Raw genomic sequence first — 13,426 nt, 5'->3', positions numbered from 1 at the left:
TTTTATATTATAATATTGACATTGTACTTCACTTGAGAGGTGTTGGTGACGCGTCAACGCAAACCCTAAACATTTGCAATAAACGTCACCATCTTCCACTTGCTATTGTGTTTTCCCCTAGAGATCACATACTGTTAATATGTATATTATAACATTAACAGTCTTGGTGATCTTAGTGGAATTCACGATCCGTCGTCACAAAGAGTAACGATAAGTAAGCAACATTACCGGCTTGCGGTTTTCGGTCTATTTTCCCCTTGTGATCATGTGCTGTGAAAATATATACACATTATTATTCTCACCGTCATGATCTCAGAGGAGTTTATGACCTGTCACCACGAAGATCAAACTTTTTCACCTCCCGTAGAAAAGAAGTTCATAAATAATTACTGCTCGAAAGTATTTCATTATAGATGTTCTGTTAAATAGATAACTTTATTTTCCTTTTCTTTTTACTGTAGCAATGGTATCAATCGTTATAATATAATGTCCTATTCTTATTTGCGGTTCCTACTCACCTTCTCCCTAAAGAATATATAGGACCTGTACTTTATATTATAAGAGTAACGTCCTATATATTCTTTAGTGAATATGTGATTTATTAGCGGAACAGTCTGCAACCTCTAAGCACTACAACAGCACATTCCTGAATTGTACAGAATAAAAATTTGAAAAATAATAATGCATGCATTTCTATGTAATATGAAATCATTTGTATTTAACAGTTTTTTACTTGTTCTCTTGATCTGAGATAATGTAGTGCGGGAGTGTTTGTTGTAGCACTTCTATTCTACTTGATCTAAAAGTAACTGATGCCCTCTTACATCATCAAGAATGTGGGGAAACACTTTTACAAACTGTAGCACAAAAAAGAAGTATATAGCCACGCTTAACTGATATTTTATGAAATTCCATTTTTAATTGTCACCCCTTTCATATATAGAGCGACAGTTTCTGAAGAAAGTTTATTCGTATTTGCTTAATAAAAACTGTTTCAAACCTAGACTGATTTTTTTGCTGCGCAACCACACCTCCCCATCAGGAAAGTAAACACCACGTTATAAGTAAATAGTACTCCTAAGAAGTATGTCACCTACAAACTTGTTTAAAAAAAACAGCGCAAGACACTGTCATTTTTCCGCCGTGATTTATACACCACACAGCAATTATATAAATGGCCCTTCAAACATATAACCACCACCTTATGGGCACCGTACAGAGTTAATAGTGTTCCTAACCTGCCCTCTACTACTTTCTTTCCCCATACTCCTTTGGAGAATGCATCACAATATCACTGACAACAGTGAACTGTTCCCACCCAATAAGGTGCAAACTTGTGCTCAGAACACTTTAGCCAATAAAATGTCCATGTTGTTCCACAAACGAGCAAGGAATGACTGCCAAACCTTCTACTTTTAATACGTCACAGCCAATGAACATTAAGCTTTGTAAAGTCCCGCTTGGAGCACATTACCCTAATACTCCCCAAACAGGAAGGAATCGCTTACAAAACGTTTCCACTGACTTCTTCTACGACTAACGGTTCCTATGAAAAAAAAATATATAATTCTCCAGCACAGTTACTATTTAAATTAGCAACATATTGTGGTGAACTTCTAACCTCTGTACTCACGGAAGTGATCCATGAACTGTTACTATGGTAACAGGCAGAAAAGTAGTGGCTATACAAAAAAACGTTATATTTACCCTGGATCCTCTACAAGACAGAAAGGAAAGCAAAATACCACATTTACAACCCCCTTGCACAGTTTTTTTTAATAAAAAGAGGCCCCGGGGGTGGGGGGAAGGCTGTCCCCGGAGCTCCGGAGGGCCATGAGCCCCCGCATACATATAGTTAAAGACCCGGGGGTAGCGATCCCCGCACAGGGGGGACCCTCTGGGCCCCCCATTATGAAAAATAAATTGCCCCGGGATTTGCCCCCCCGGAGGCTAATTAACAATAAAGCGGGCTTCAGGTTTTTTTTCTTTTTCGCACAAAACACATACCCCGCGATTGAAAAAAAAAAAGACATTTTTTTTTTCTCCACGTGACGTCATGTACGGCGCCCCATACGCGTACGGCGCAAAAGATTCTAATTGTTCAAAAACATATATTTATGTATTTAATGTACATATTAAGGCAAGACATTATCTGGGATAATCATGAAAATTGTTTTTTAAAACTTTAAATAAGCGTATATTACTTTTAAAAGCAATTACGGAAATCGCGGCCGTACGTCATAAGAGCAAAGATGGTTTGAAGAGTTATACATTTTATAAAATAATTTAGTACTGCACGGTAAAGAAGAAAAGTAATCACAATTATTGATCCCTCTCCCAACATTTAAAAGCCCCTGGGGGAGATGGTAAATTAATCAAGACTGAATACGTTAGTGCAGACTACTGTGCTTATGCGACCAGGAAATCACAACAACAGTACAAGCCCCAGATTTCCAATGGAGGGATTTCTTAGTTGCAGGTCTAGTTGTCAGATCGACACACACACTCCCTCATGGCTGGTATACACCCACCCCACACCCATCCAACGCATTCATCACTACACACGTGACCCTATGTATAAAAAAGACGGATCGCACGTGTTGTACGCCATTTTAAAGTTGTTCCCAAAGTACTGAACAAGGGGCCCACTACTACATGCATGGCCTCTTTGGTCACTGAGTTAGTGGTGCCCGAAGAACTTAGCGGCTGAAGAACCTCTGATGATGATGATGGAAGCAGGAGTATTTTGTTAGCCATAGAGATATCAAGATTCAACTCCATATATGAGACTTCTTTGTTAGAGATCGGGACTACATCATTCAGAAGGTGTTTTATCCACGAAAAGGTGAACAGTGAGTCTTGAGTTTGCATCCGAGGGAGTCAGGGTTGTAGCAGACTAGATACAAAAACTCGACTTAGTATTTTAGACAAACGCACTCCTACATAGTGTATTAATTTACATGTATACATTTTTTTCCCAATAGCAGGAACGTTTTTATAATCGCTGAAATGTCCGGAATATTACCAATACAAACAGTTCGTAGAAAGAGAAGGAACGTGTATGAAAGTGCGATGAAATGTCCGGAATATTACCAATACAAACAGTTCGTAGAAAGAGAAGGAACGTGTATGAAAGTGCGATGTTATGTAACTCCAAATTAATATAGTAACAATTACTAATAACATCTTTCTTTTAATATCTTTTAGATGTAGAGCTTCAGGATGGATTATGTAACAAGGACGACGGCAATGGCTTAAGGTGAGCCAAGAAGATTTTTTACGAAAGAACGACAAGTTATCTGTGAAAGGAGAGAATGTGTAGTATGCAGCAGGCGCACAAAACACACATTGGGCTAACGGGGCTTCAGCTAGGATGAGATAGCTTCCTTGGCCCACACACAGTCACACCAGAGTACTTCACAGGTCTTTTAAAGACATTTTGCTTGTTAATGAGGCTTTGATGTCCCCCCCGCTTACAGCCCCTTACAGCCCCTACAGCTCCACTCTTCTTTTTGCTTGAAGTTAAGCCCCCCCCCAATTTTTTTCTAGCCCCCCCTGATATTTTTGACTGTGGTTGCGCCTCTGGCTTCAGGCACCCCCCCTGTCGTGTGTGTCTCTCCCACGTTCTCTTTCTTACTCTTGTGGAGGAGTGTGGCTCACTGATTAGAGCGGCAGACCCTGATGCAAAGGTCTGGCCCAGGACCAGGGTTCAATTCCCGACGCGGCAGGGTCCTGAGCCCAAAATGTCCACGGACTCGATAATTCTCGCCTCGGTGCCTATTCTAATCATGGGGTCCCACGCTGCAACTCTGGGCAATAGCTTGCTTAATCTCCACTATGGCGGCCCACCCGCTGCAGGATGCCTGGCTTTCACCTTGGGGATGGCCAGTAGGGGTTATCTCACAGGGAAAAAGTCAGGACGGGTTCCCAAGGCAAGTGCCTTGATGCCTTCGGGTGATACGTGCACTATATAAGTCGCAATATATATACTCTTTCACATCGTTTCTCTTTCTTTTTTAAAGTTTTGGACGCTGCTATCTCCAGTCTGCTGTATACAACCTTATCTGAGTTGAAGTGGTGAACTCTCTTGCTTACAGTGAAGGCTTCTTCGACACGTAGAGCACCCTCTTTCAATCACGCCAATGGCACTAGGTGAGCAAAGAATTTTGTTTCCGAAACAAAGAATTATTTGTGAAAGGAGAGAGTGGGTAGTGTGCAGCAGCTTGACTGTGTAGAAATGTATAATTACCTCCAAGCAGTGACAACAGATAGGTTACAACAGTCTGAGAAACAGATCTACAAGCTCATTGCACCACGTTTGTGTCACTTTTAACATGGGAAAAGTGGCGCAAGGAGCTTGTAAATCTGCGTCTGACTTTTCAAGAAAAAATCTCAACTCCAGACTCTGCGAGACAGTTTTAATGTTGTTTCCTCCCTCTTTCTCTCTCTCACTCTCTGTGACATCAATTCTCTTTCTCTTTTAAAGTTATACACACTGCTGTCTACTTTGACGTGTAGAAGCAGAGTTGAATTGAAGTTGTGAACTCTGGTGGCCGCAGGGCTTATACAAGATAAGCACATCTGCCTAGATATACAATGCCTCCATTGCAATGCATTAGAAATAAGTTGACGTATTTACAATCCCGTTGTACCACTTTTGTGTCAGTAACGCAGTAGGCACTTCCGTATAGACACCACTTGAACGCTGAAATGTACTAGGCACACTGCAAACGTAAAATCGTAGTGTTGCCTTCACTTGTAATGCTTCACCTTATTTAGTCACATCTACATAACTTTAAACTCTTTTTTTCTTTTTTGTTTTGCAGATTACCTACCCAAAGTCTTTTGGAGTCCACATGACAATTTGTTTATAATACTGTTTTATTAAAGTTATTTTTCTAGTTGTTTATTATATTATCTTTAAGTTACGTTTACAGTTATTGTTGTTTTAATAAAAGTTAATGAAAAAAACTATATACGGTCCACAACAAAAATAAAATTTATAATTTAAAGTACTATTCTAAGATGTTTGACAGTGGGTTTGAAAAGTACTGGCTTTTCAATAAGTTATGTTTCTCTGGATGGACTACAACATAGAAAGGAAATCAAAGTAAAACAAAACAATGTGTACCACATTTACAAACCTCTTGCAACATTTTCGCGTGCAAACCTACCCCCCTACAAAATTAACTGTGTGGGCCTCAATGACGCCCCTCAAAACACGAAAAAGACCACCCCCGGAGATTTCTATATTGTGTGAGGGAGGCTGAGTGGCCCACCACCTGATGCCCTGGAGTCCGCCACGCCCAGACCCAGTTCCTGCAGTGTCCTGGGAAGAAACAGCCTTTACAACGCAGTCATAACCACGCGTGACCGTCACCACAACTTCCTTAGCACGCATATGGCTTTACCACGCATGCCTTTAGCACGCATGCTTTTACAACTACTATACTATACATTTACCACGCATGATAAAGGCATAAGCACGGTAATGGCTTTGTGGTGACGATCACGCGTTGTAATGGCTGTGCCTTACGTGCTTCAGATTAGTTTTTAGGTATGCATGTGACCAAGTTTGATAAGATCGGAAGCCAAGGACAAACACCGTGGTGTCTGTGGCAAGAAATCTCATGGATCACAAAGAAGATAGGCGGGGGTAAATTGAAAGTAGCAGGTATAATAAAAATAACGGAGGAAAACTACTAAAATGGCGGAGGACGGAGTATGTAATTAACGTTTGGCACCTCAGCAATACGTTTCAAATATATATAGATAGAATATGATTAATAATATATTACAAAAGTATAGCAGCGGATGAGGCACTCAACCCGGCAGAAGAAAGCAGAAAATGTAATACCTGAAATGAGGAGAGATTTGCTTGGCGAACTTGAAGAAAAATAAAGAAGTGTGAGCTTGGAAACGAGGCTGCACATGCGTAGAGAGTACAACTGGTGCAGTAAAAAAACCAAAAAGTTTTACATAGTATCATAGAAACATAGCTCTTTTTTTACCAGTAAAGTTAGTTCTGAAAAGAACTGTTATCTATGAGCTCCAAAGCCCCCACGGTCCCAGATGGCTCCCCGCGTCCTTCGGGAGCCGGCATTGCTTTTTGTCACCTCGGGCACTGCAGAAGGTGGCACTGTAGGCACCCCCGGACACTGCAGAAGCTGGCCCTGAAAGGTGGTGGTCCCCAGGGCCATCAAAGGCTCCAGGAAGTGGGCTGCATGGCCCCCCTACGAACATTCAAAAGCCCAGAGGGGTGGTAGTCCCTGGGGCTGGGTGGTCCGTCCCCCCTATTTTCTATATTGGAGCCCTGGGGAGGTGGCGGTCCCCGGGGCGTGTGGGGGGGGCTTAAAACCCCCCCACACAGTTTTCTTAAAATAAAAAGAGGCGCCAGGGACTGGTGAATCCCCGTGGCTCCGGGGGTGCCATGAGCCCCCCGCATACATATAGTTAAAGCCCGAGGGATGGCGATCCCCGGAGCAGGTGGACCCCTCTGGGCCCCAATTATTAAAAAAAAATTGCCCCCAATATTTGACCCCCCGGGGGCTAATTAACAATGAAGCAGTCTTTTTTTGTTTCCCAAATCACGTACCATACGAGTATCACGCGATTATAAAAAAATAATAATTGTGCCCTAACGATCAATGTGGGACCCCCTGAGCAGGCCTAGAGGGTCAGGATGTTTCTACCCTAAACCCTTTCCTTCTTTTTCAACTTTGTTTTACTGTTTTCTTGTGACTCGGTGCTACCGAGGCACAAGATGGCTGCCTACGCTTCCTGGTTTGGAGTGTTGACAGACAGTTGACATCCAATCAACATGCAGCTCGTGCTCGTAATTGTACGGAATTCCGAACACGTACAGTACTTCGTCTCTAGATATCACTATGATTTTACTTTTGATTTCCTCAAGAACTACTGAACCGATTTACACCATTTAACAAAAAGCACAATCTGCAAACCGAACTCTACCTCTCTGCCAAATTTTGTGTAATTCCGTTCAGCTGTTCGGGCTGTAGCCCTGGCTAAAGGTCCCTATGGAAAATTGCATGGGGAAAACACGTTTTGGGACCTCCTTTTATCTCGGCCCCCCTTGAGAAATCACGCCCAAATTTTCAGGGACGGAGCAGAGCAGAGCAGGCCATTTTCTTGGAGAAATTTGTGAAGATTCGTCCACCGGCGTCAAAGTTATTCCAAATAGAATGTTGTGGATTTCCTATGGAAACTAGGTCCTAACTATAACTACCTACTGGCGACCGCCAGTAGGTAATAATAACTAAAACAATTAATCAATTTACTTAATTTCTATTCAAAATTATACATTAATAGATCTTTGTTATTCAATCATTGATTAATTAAGAAACCCTATAAACCTACAAAGCTAGGAGCCCAGACCTAAAATATAATTAAACTAAAAAAAAAGTATTTCATAATGTGCATATTATAATTAAAGAATAAATTAATAATTAGTTATTACTTAATTAACTTCCCAACTGAGACACCTACAAACCTCGCAGCTCGCAAAAAAAATAAAATTAAAATAAATAAGTAAGCTATCATTTACTTCTTTAAAAGTCAAATAAATAATTAAAATACATATAAAAAGTAGTTTTTAAATATTTATTACTCAATTAACTTCACCCTATACCTCTACAAACCTAACAGCCTGCAAACAACATATAACAAAAATGAATCAGTCGTATATAATTTTACACAATAATTATCAGTCACATAATTAAATGAAATATATTAAATAATTCATAATTTATTATTAGCTAATTAACTTCCCTCTCTATCCCCCTACAAACCCAATTTTCGAAATACAACACTATAAATTTCCAATAAAAATTACATGCTGTATTTAAAAAAATATATCCAATAGTAACATAAAATTAATATATGGACCAAAATACATTAAAATAATACAAAAACAATGTTTTTACCAATATATTACTAAAAATAATATTAAAAACATTGATATTATTCAAAACAATATTACCTCAAAAACGATATTCCTATCACCGATATTCTAACATCCCAATATTTCGGTATTACAATATTTTATTTCCGATATTTCTGTCTCCTAATATTTACAACTCAATATTTTGACCTGACAAACTGGCCTGTATTGTTTAAAAAACATATAAAAATCTCACAAATCCATCTTTCAAAAAGCCCAATCCATAATGTTAAACAACAGGGGGTGGTGATGGACAGAGTTTCTGAATTAAGCAGAATACTATCACCCAGTCAAGAGATCAGGGCTTAATCCAACACCGTTTTTTAGCTCACTCCATAATGTTAGCAAAAACAATAAAATGATGTTCCCAGTCAACTATAGGTTTTGATTTAAAAAATAAAGGGGTCATTCTTCTCTGATACTCCATCTAACATCATTACTTAACTTTCATGCTTAGTTAGAATTCATCCATGAAACTAATACAAACATGCAATTAGATTACATTTGCATGGGGCTTGGCTGGTCGAGCACCAAGATTGTGGCTTGATTGCAGTGCTCCCAAGCGGCCATGCTGAAAGAGCTGCCTTGAGACACACCAATGCGGTGATCTGTGCGCCTGAGAGCTTTCTCGGTGGCCTGAGTCTCTAAGGCATGTGAGGAGGACGGCAGAGCAGGTAGAGATGCCCTAGAATTCCCGGCGCAGCTACAATGAGGCGGCAGCCTGATGTGGCCCTTAGAGGCCCCGCGATGCCAAGGGTTGCGGGTGAGCCTGAGGGCGGGGCTGCCATCCCGAACCGCGGCCACAGTGACAAATCGAGCCCGGGAAGGTGTGGCCCACAACAATCGAGAGGTGCGGTTTCTCCTCTGGTCCAACACTTGGGGGCAGCAGCGAGTCTGGTGGCTGGACGTAGGACACCTCCCCACCTCCATAGAATGCTCAGGCACCTGCGAGTGAGACTGGCAAGGCGCATGGACCCCAGCTGTGGCCAACCGCTTGCGTATTTCCCCTGGGAATGCTTGATGATGGCTAAGGCGCTCCGGGAAGATACCAATACACACGATTCCCTCCATTGCCCCTAATTATGAGTAGCGTAGGAGTGAAAAGTGAGATACCTGGAGCCATGACCGAGGCAGGAGGAGAGCGGCTCACTCGCTAATGGCACAATTGGGGATGCAGTGAGACAGATACATTTGCTACCATTTCCTGGGCTCCGATCAGCGGGGCGGCGGGACCTTCGCTGCCCCCTGCTTTTCTTATTATTGGCTGTCTGAGAATCCCTACACTTCTGAAAATGACAGTGGCAAAGGTCTTTGTTTGTTCTACCCCTGCTGCATAAACGGAGGTCCTGCTGAGGCACATCACCTTTCTGCACTGCGGCCGGGCTTTGCTCCGCCAACCCCCAGCAGAAACCGACCGGCCGGGCTTGGCTCGGCCGGCCGGACTACATCCCCCAGCTTCCCTAGGGGGCCAGCGACGACGCGAACAACCAGCGCGCCAGGAGGCGCATAAAGCTCTGGCAGGGGCCGAGTTCCCTGTCTTTGTTTGTTCTACCCCTACTGCCTAAACAGAGGTCCTGCTGAGGCACATCACCTTTCTGCACTGCGGCTGGGCTTTGCTCCGCCAACCCCCAGCAGAAACCGACCGGCCTGGCTTGGCTCCGCCGGCCGGACTACATCCCCCAGCATTCCTAGGGGGCCAGCGACGACGCGAACAACCAGCGCGCCAGGAGGCGCATAAAGCTCTGGCAGGGGACGAGATTACCCTGTCTTTGTTTGTTCTACCCCTGCTGCCTAAACAGAGGTCCTGCTGAGGCACATCACCTTTCTGCACTGCGGCCGGGCTTTGCTCCGCCAACCCCCAGCAGAAACCGACCGGCCGGGCTTGGCTCCGCCGGCCGGACTACATCCCCCAGCATCCCTAGGGGGCCAGCGACGACGCGAACAACCAGTGCGCCAGGAGGCGCATAAAGCTCCGGCAGGTCCCTCATCACGCGAGGACGCGCGCGGGACGTGCCGGACGAAGCCCGGACTAAGGGGGGACAGTCTAAGACAGTCCGAGACAGGCAGAGACTGGACTGGGCCAGTTACTCTGTCCGTGACTCTAAGGTGAGACTTTCCCATTGCTCGAGGACGATCCAGGAAACTATCTGCCATTGACTTTGTAGGATTTGTGGCTAAGTTGCTCTGAGGCTTAGGGGTGCACGTTGCTTTTTGTATCTATACAGTGTTTTTGGGAAGGTACTGTACTAGGGGTACTATGTCTAGTGAAAAGTTATCCCCGGCAAAGAACACCATGGACAACTACCTAGTACAGGTAGTTGCTAAAATTAATAATGAGAGGAGATCCTCACTTGGGTTGGGTGTATCTCCTAAATCACCTACATCCACTATGCCGATACCTGACCCAGCTCAGTTTCCCGACCCAGTTAGCAGTAATTGCCCCGCTGTAATACCTGATCCAGATGACAATGTTACTTTGGACCAGACTAACTGTGTACTGGAAGTTAGTGACGTGAAGATGATGATGACCAACACCCACATGAGGAAAAAGCCCCTACCCCAGTGCCTGCGCCGCGCACTACTAGAGGAGTTAGAAAGGGCCAGCCCAAGCGTGGAGGGCTCCGTTCAATTGGGAAAAAGCCTGCCTCTCCACCTAGTATTACTGTGGTGGAGAAAGAAGGATCAATTGACGAAGTCTGTATGTCTCTAACCAATGAGCAATTTAAAAAGTTGTTGGGCTTAATAGATACCAAGATTAAGGGAATTGTAAAGCCTTTGGTAGGCAGGATTGAAAAACTCACTAATGAGGTTAACCGACTAGGGGGCCTTTTGAGCAAAACATTGGATGAAGTTGAAAAATTGCCTGCAGAAGTTGTAAACAGGCTTGAGTTAAAGAAGGGAACCTCTAGATCCGAGGGTGGAGGAGGTGCAGTAACATTGTCTAATCATCCTGCGGCTGCCCAAGCAGTTGTAGTGGATGGTGAGCAAGGGATGGTAGTTCCTCCAGTTGTACCTATAGCTCCGGAACCCGTGAAAGTCTCGGTTGAGCTTATAGTTGAGGCACCTCCTCTAGTCCTTGTTTTGGCTAATGTTCCTACACTGGCTCCTGGACAGGACGAAACTACCTCATCATTGTTGTCCAAGGCCTTACACTGGCTAACTAATAATATGGTAATAACTCCCTGGAGTAAGCAACAGCTGGCAGAGGAACTAGTTATGGCCAGGAGGGTGGAGTGGATTGGAAGCAGTCCGAAAAGATTTAGGGGTGACTGTGTTGTCCTGAATTTCTCAGATCCTGAGGTATTAACCAACATATTACCCAACCTTTTACCGCCTCAGCGAAGATCCACCGACATCATCCCTCTTACCTTAGACTTTTTTTACTATCGGAGTGGGAGGGGTCCAAATCGGTGTACATTAGGGACAAAATGGAATGTGGTTTCAGCCAAGGGGAGGAGTGCTGCTAAACCCACTGAGTGGGGACTAAATCTTGAGAATAGGTTTGGAGCCCTTTCCAATCTGAATAATTGTGATTGACTCCCTGGGGGTAAAAGTTTATTAACATCAGCTATAAAAAATCAGAGTTTATGCACCCTACCTGCCCATAGTGGTAATGAGGCTGCCCAACCCGATGTTCCAAGCATTGTAGCTCAGACAAGCTCAGCAGCATCAGTAGTAGGAGTGCCTTGTTCTTTGATTTTAACTCCTGAAGCGCAACCTGATTGTTCGACTGGGGTGGGGAACCTAATCTCATGGAATTTGGCTGGATTGTGTTCTAAACTAGATTGTGGGGACTGGCTGAGTTTTATTAGTTTATACGACATATGCATATTCCAAGAGACCTGGGCATGTGAACCTGTTTTTCTGCTAGGTTATTTAAATTTTTTTTGTGCCAGCTATAAAGGGTCCTAAAGGGAGACCAATGGGGGGTCTCACAATTTGGGTTTGTCAGACACTTAAACTTATCATTAAAAATGTAGAGACTAGTCATAATGACATCCAGTTGATAAGGATAACTAGTGATGTAATGGGGACGCTTGATATATACAACATATATGCTAGGAGTGCAAATGGTGGTCGATCTGACGTCCTAACTGCCTTGGGTAACTTCCTTGATACATTTTCCCCCCGATAACAAAGTAGTAATAGCAGGTGACCTTAATCGGACTTTTGAGCCTTTGGTCATGTGTGAGGCCTCCCTGGGAGCAGAAGAGGGCTCCCAATGGGGTATTCCTGCGTTAGATTTGAAGCCAGTCACACGTTGGACCGAGGACAATATAGATCTGAATGCCATGTGCCTCGAAAAAGGTCTGAGAGCTCTGAACGGACGAACAGCATTGGACAAAAATGGCTCTATGACCTTTGACAATGGAAGACACAAAAGCAGGATAGATTATGTTATTTGCAGTTTATTGCTGTGGTCATCTGTCTGTGATATGGAGGTTGTCATGAGACCTGAGAGTGATCACAACCCCCTATGCGTAGAGCACAAATGGTGGTCCGCTGGGACAAACTCAACTTGCCTGAATGCTCTTGCTCCACCTTTGGTCATCCCAGAAAATAATATGTGTAGGCTTAAATGGGCTAGTGTAGTGACCAATCAACAGGCTATTGATAATATCAATTATGAAACTGACAAAGCTATAGTAGCTTTGGAAACCATTAGTGTTTCTCCCTCTGGCCTGGGGGAAGTGGTTAATATCCATGATACCCTTTTTGCTAACATCAAAAAACACTTTCTGAAACCTGGGGCTAGAGTTAGTAAAGATGCTAAATGGTATAATGCCGAATGTAGGGCTGCACGACTGGCTCTGGGCCAGGCCATCAAAAAGAGGGTGGCCGAAACTACCCGCCTAGCCAGAAAGAGTTATAAAGCCTGCATATCGAAAGCTAAAAAAGCCTGGGATGAGCTACATTGGTGTAAACTGAAAAAAGCTAGCGACAGAAAGGATTCCAGACCGTTCTGGAATATTGTTAAATGGGGTAGTGAGAGAGCAGAGGAACCCCCAAATAACAATGTACCTCAGGAGGCTTGGGTAGAATTGTTTTAGCTCACAGTATGCTCTTAATACCCAGAGTACAGGTGAAGACAGTATTATTATGTCGTTCGCTAAAGGTAATCTTTTTACTGATAAAGAGATCATGATTGCTATAAATGCTGTGAATAGAGGACGTGCTCCTGGTTCGGATGGCGTCCCTGCAGACAGTTTTTTAAATGACAAAGAGCGGTGGTGTAAATATATCTATTTACTTATCAATTTCATTGCCAAGGGTGCTGAGGTTCCGGCTTCTTGGAGAGGAGCAGTTATTATCCCAGTGCTTAAAAAGGGAGACCGTGGACAGCCGGGTAATTATAGGCCAATAAGCCTTATCGACACTGTACAAAAAATAGTTGGCCGTGTGGTTGTAAACAGGCTCCTTGATTGGGCAGAGGATAATAACATCCTATCACCCTACCAAGCAGGA

The sequence above is a fragment of the Lissotriton vulgaris genome, chromosome 6 (genome assembly GCF_964263255.1).
Source record: "Lissotriton vulgaris chromosome 6, aLisVul1.2, whole genome shotgun sequence".
Taxonomy (NCBI): Eukaryota; Metazoa; Chordata; class Amphibia; order Caudata; family Salamandridae; genus Lissotriton; species Lissotriton vulgaris.
The sequence above is the reverse complement of the archived record's forward strand: the minus strand, read 5'-3'. Positions refer to the sequence as shown.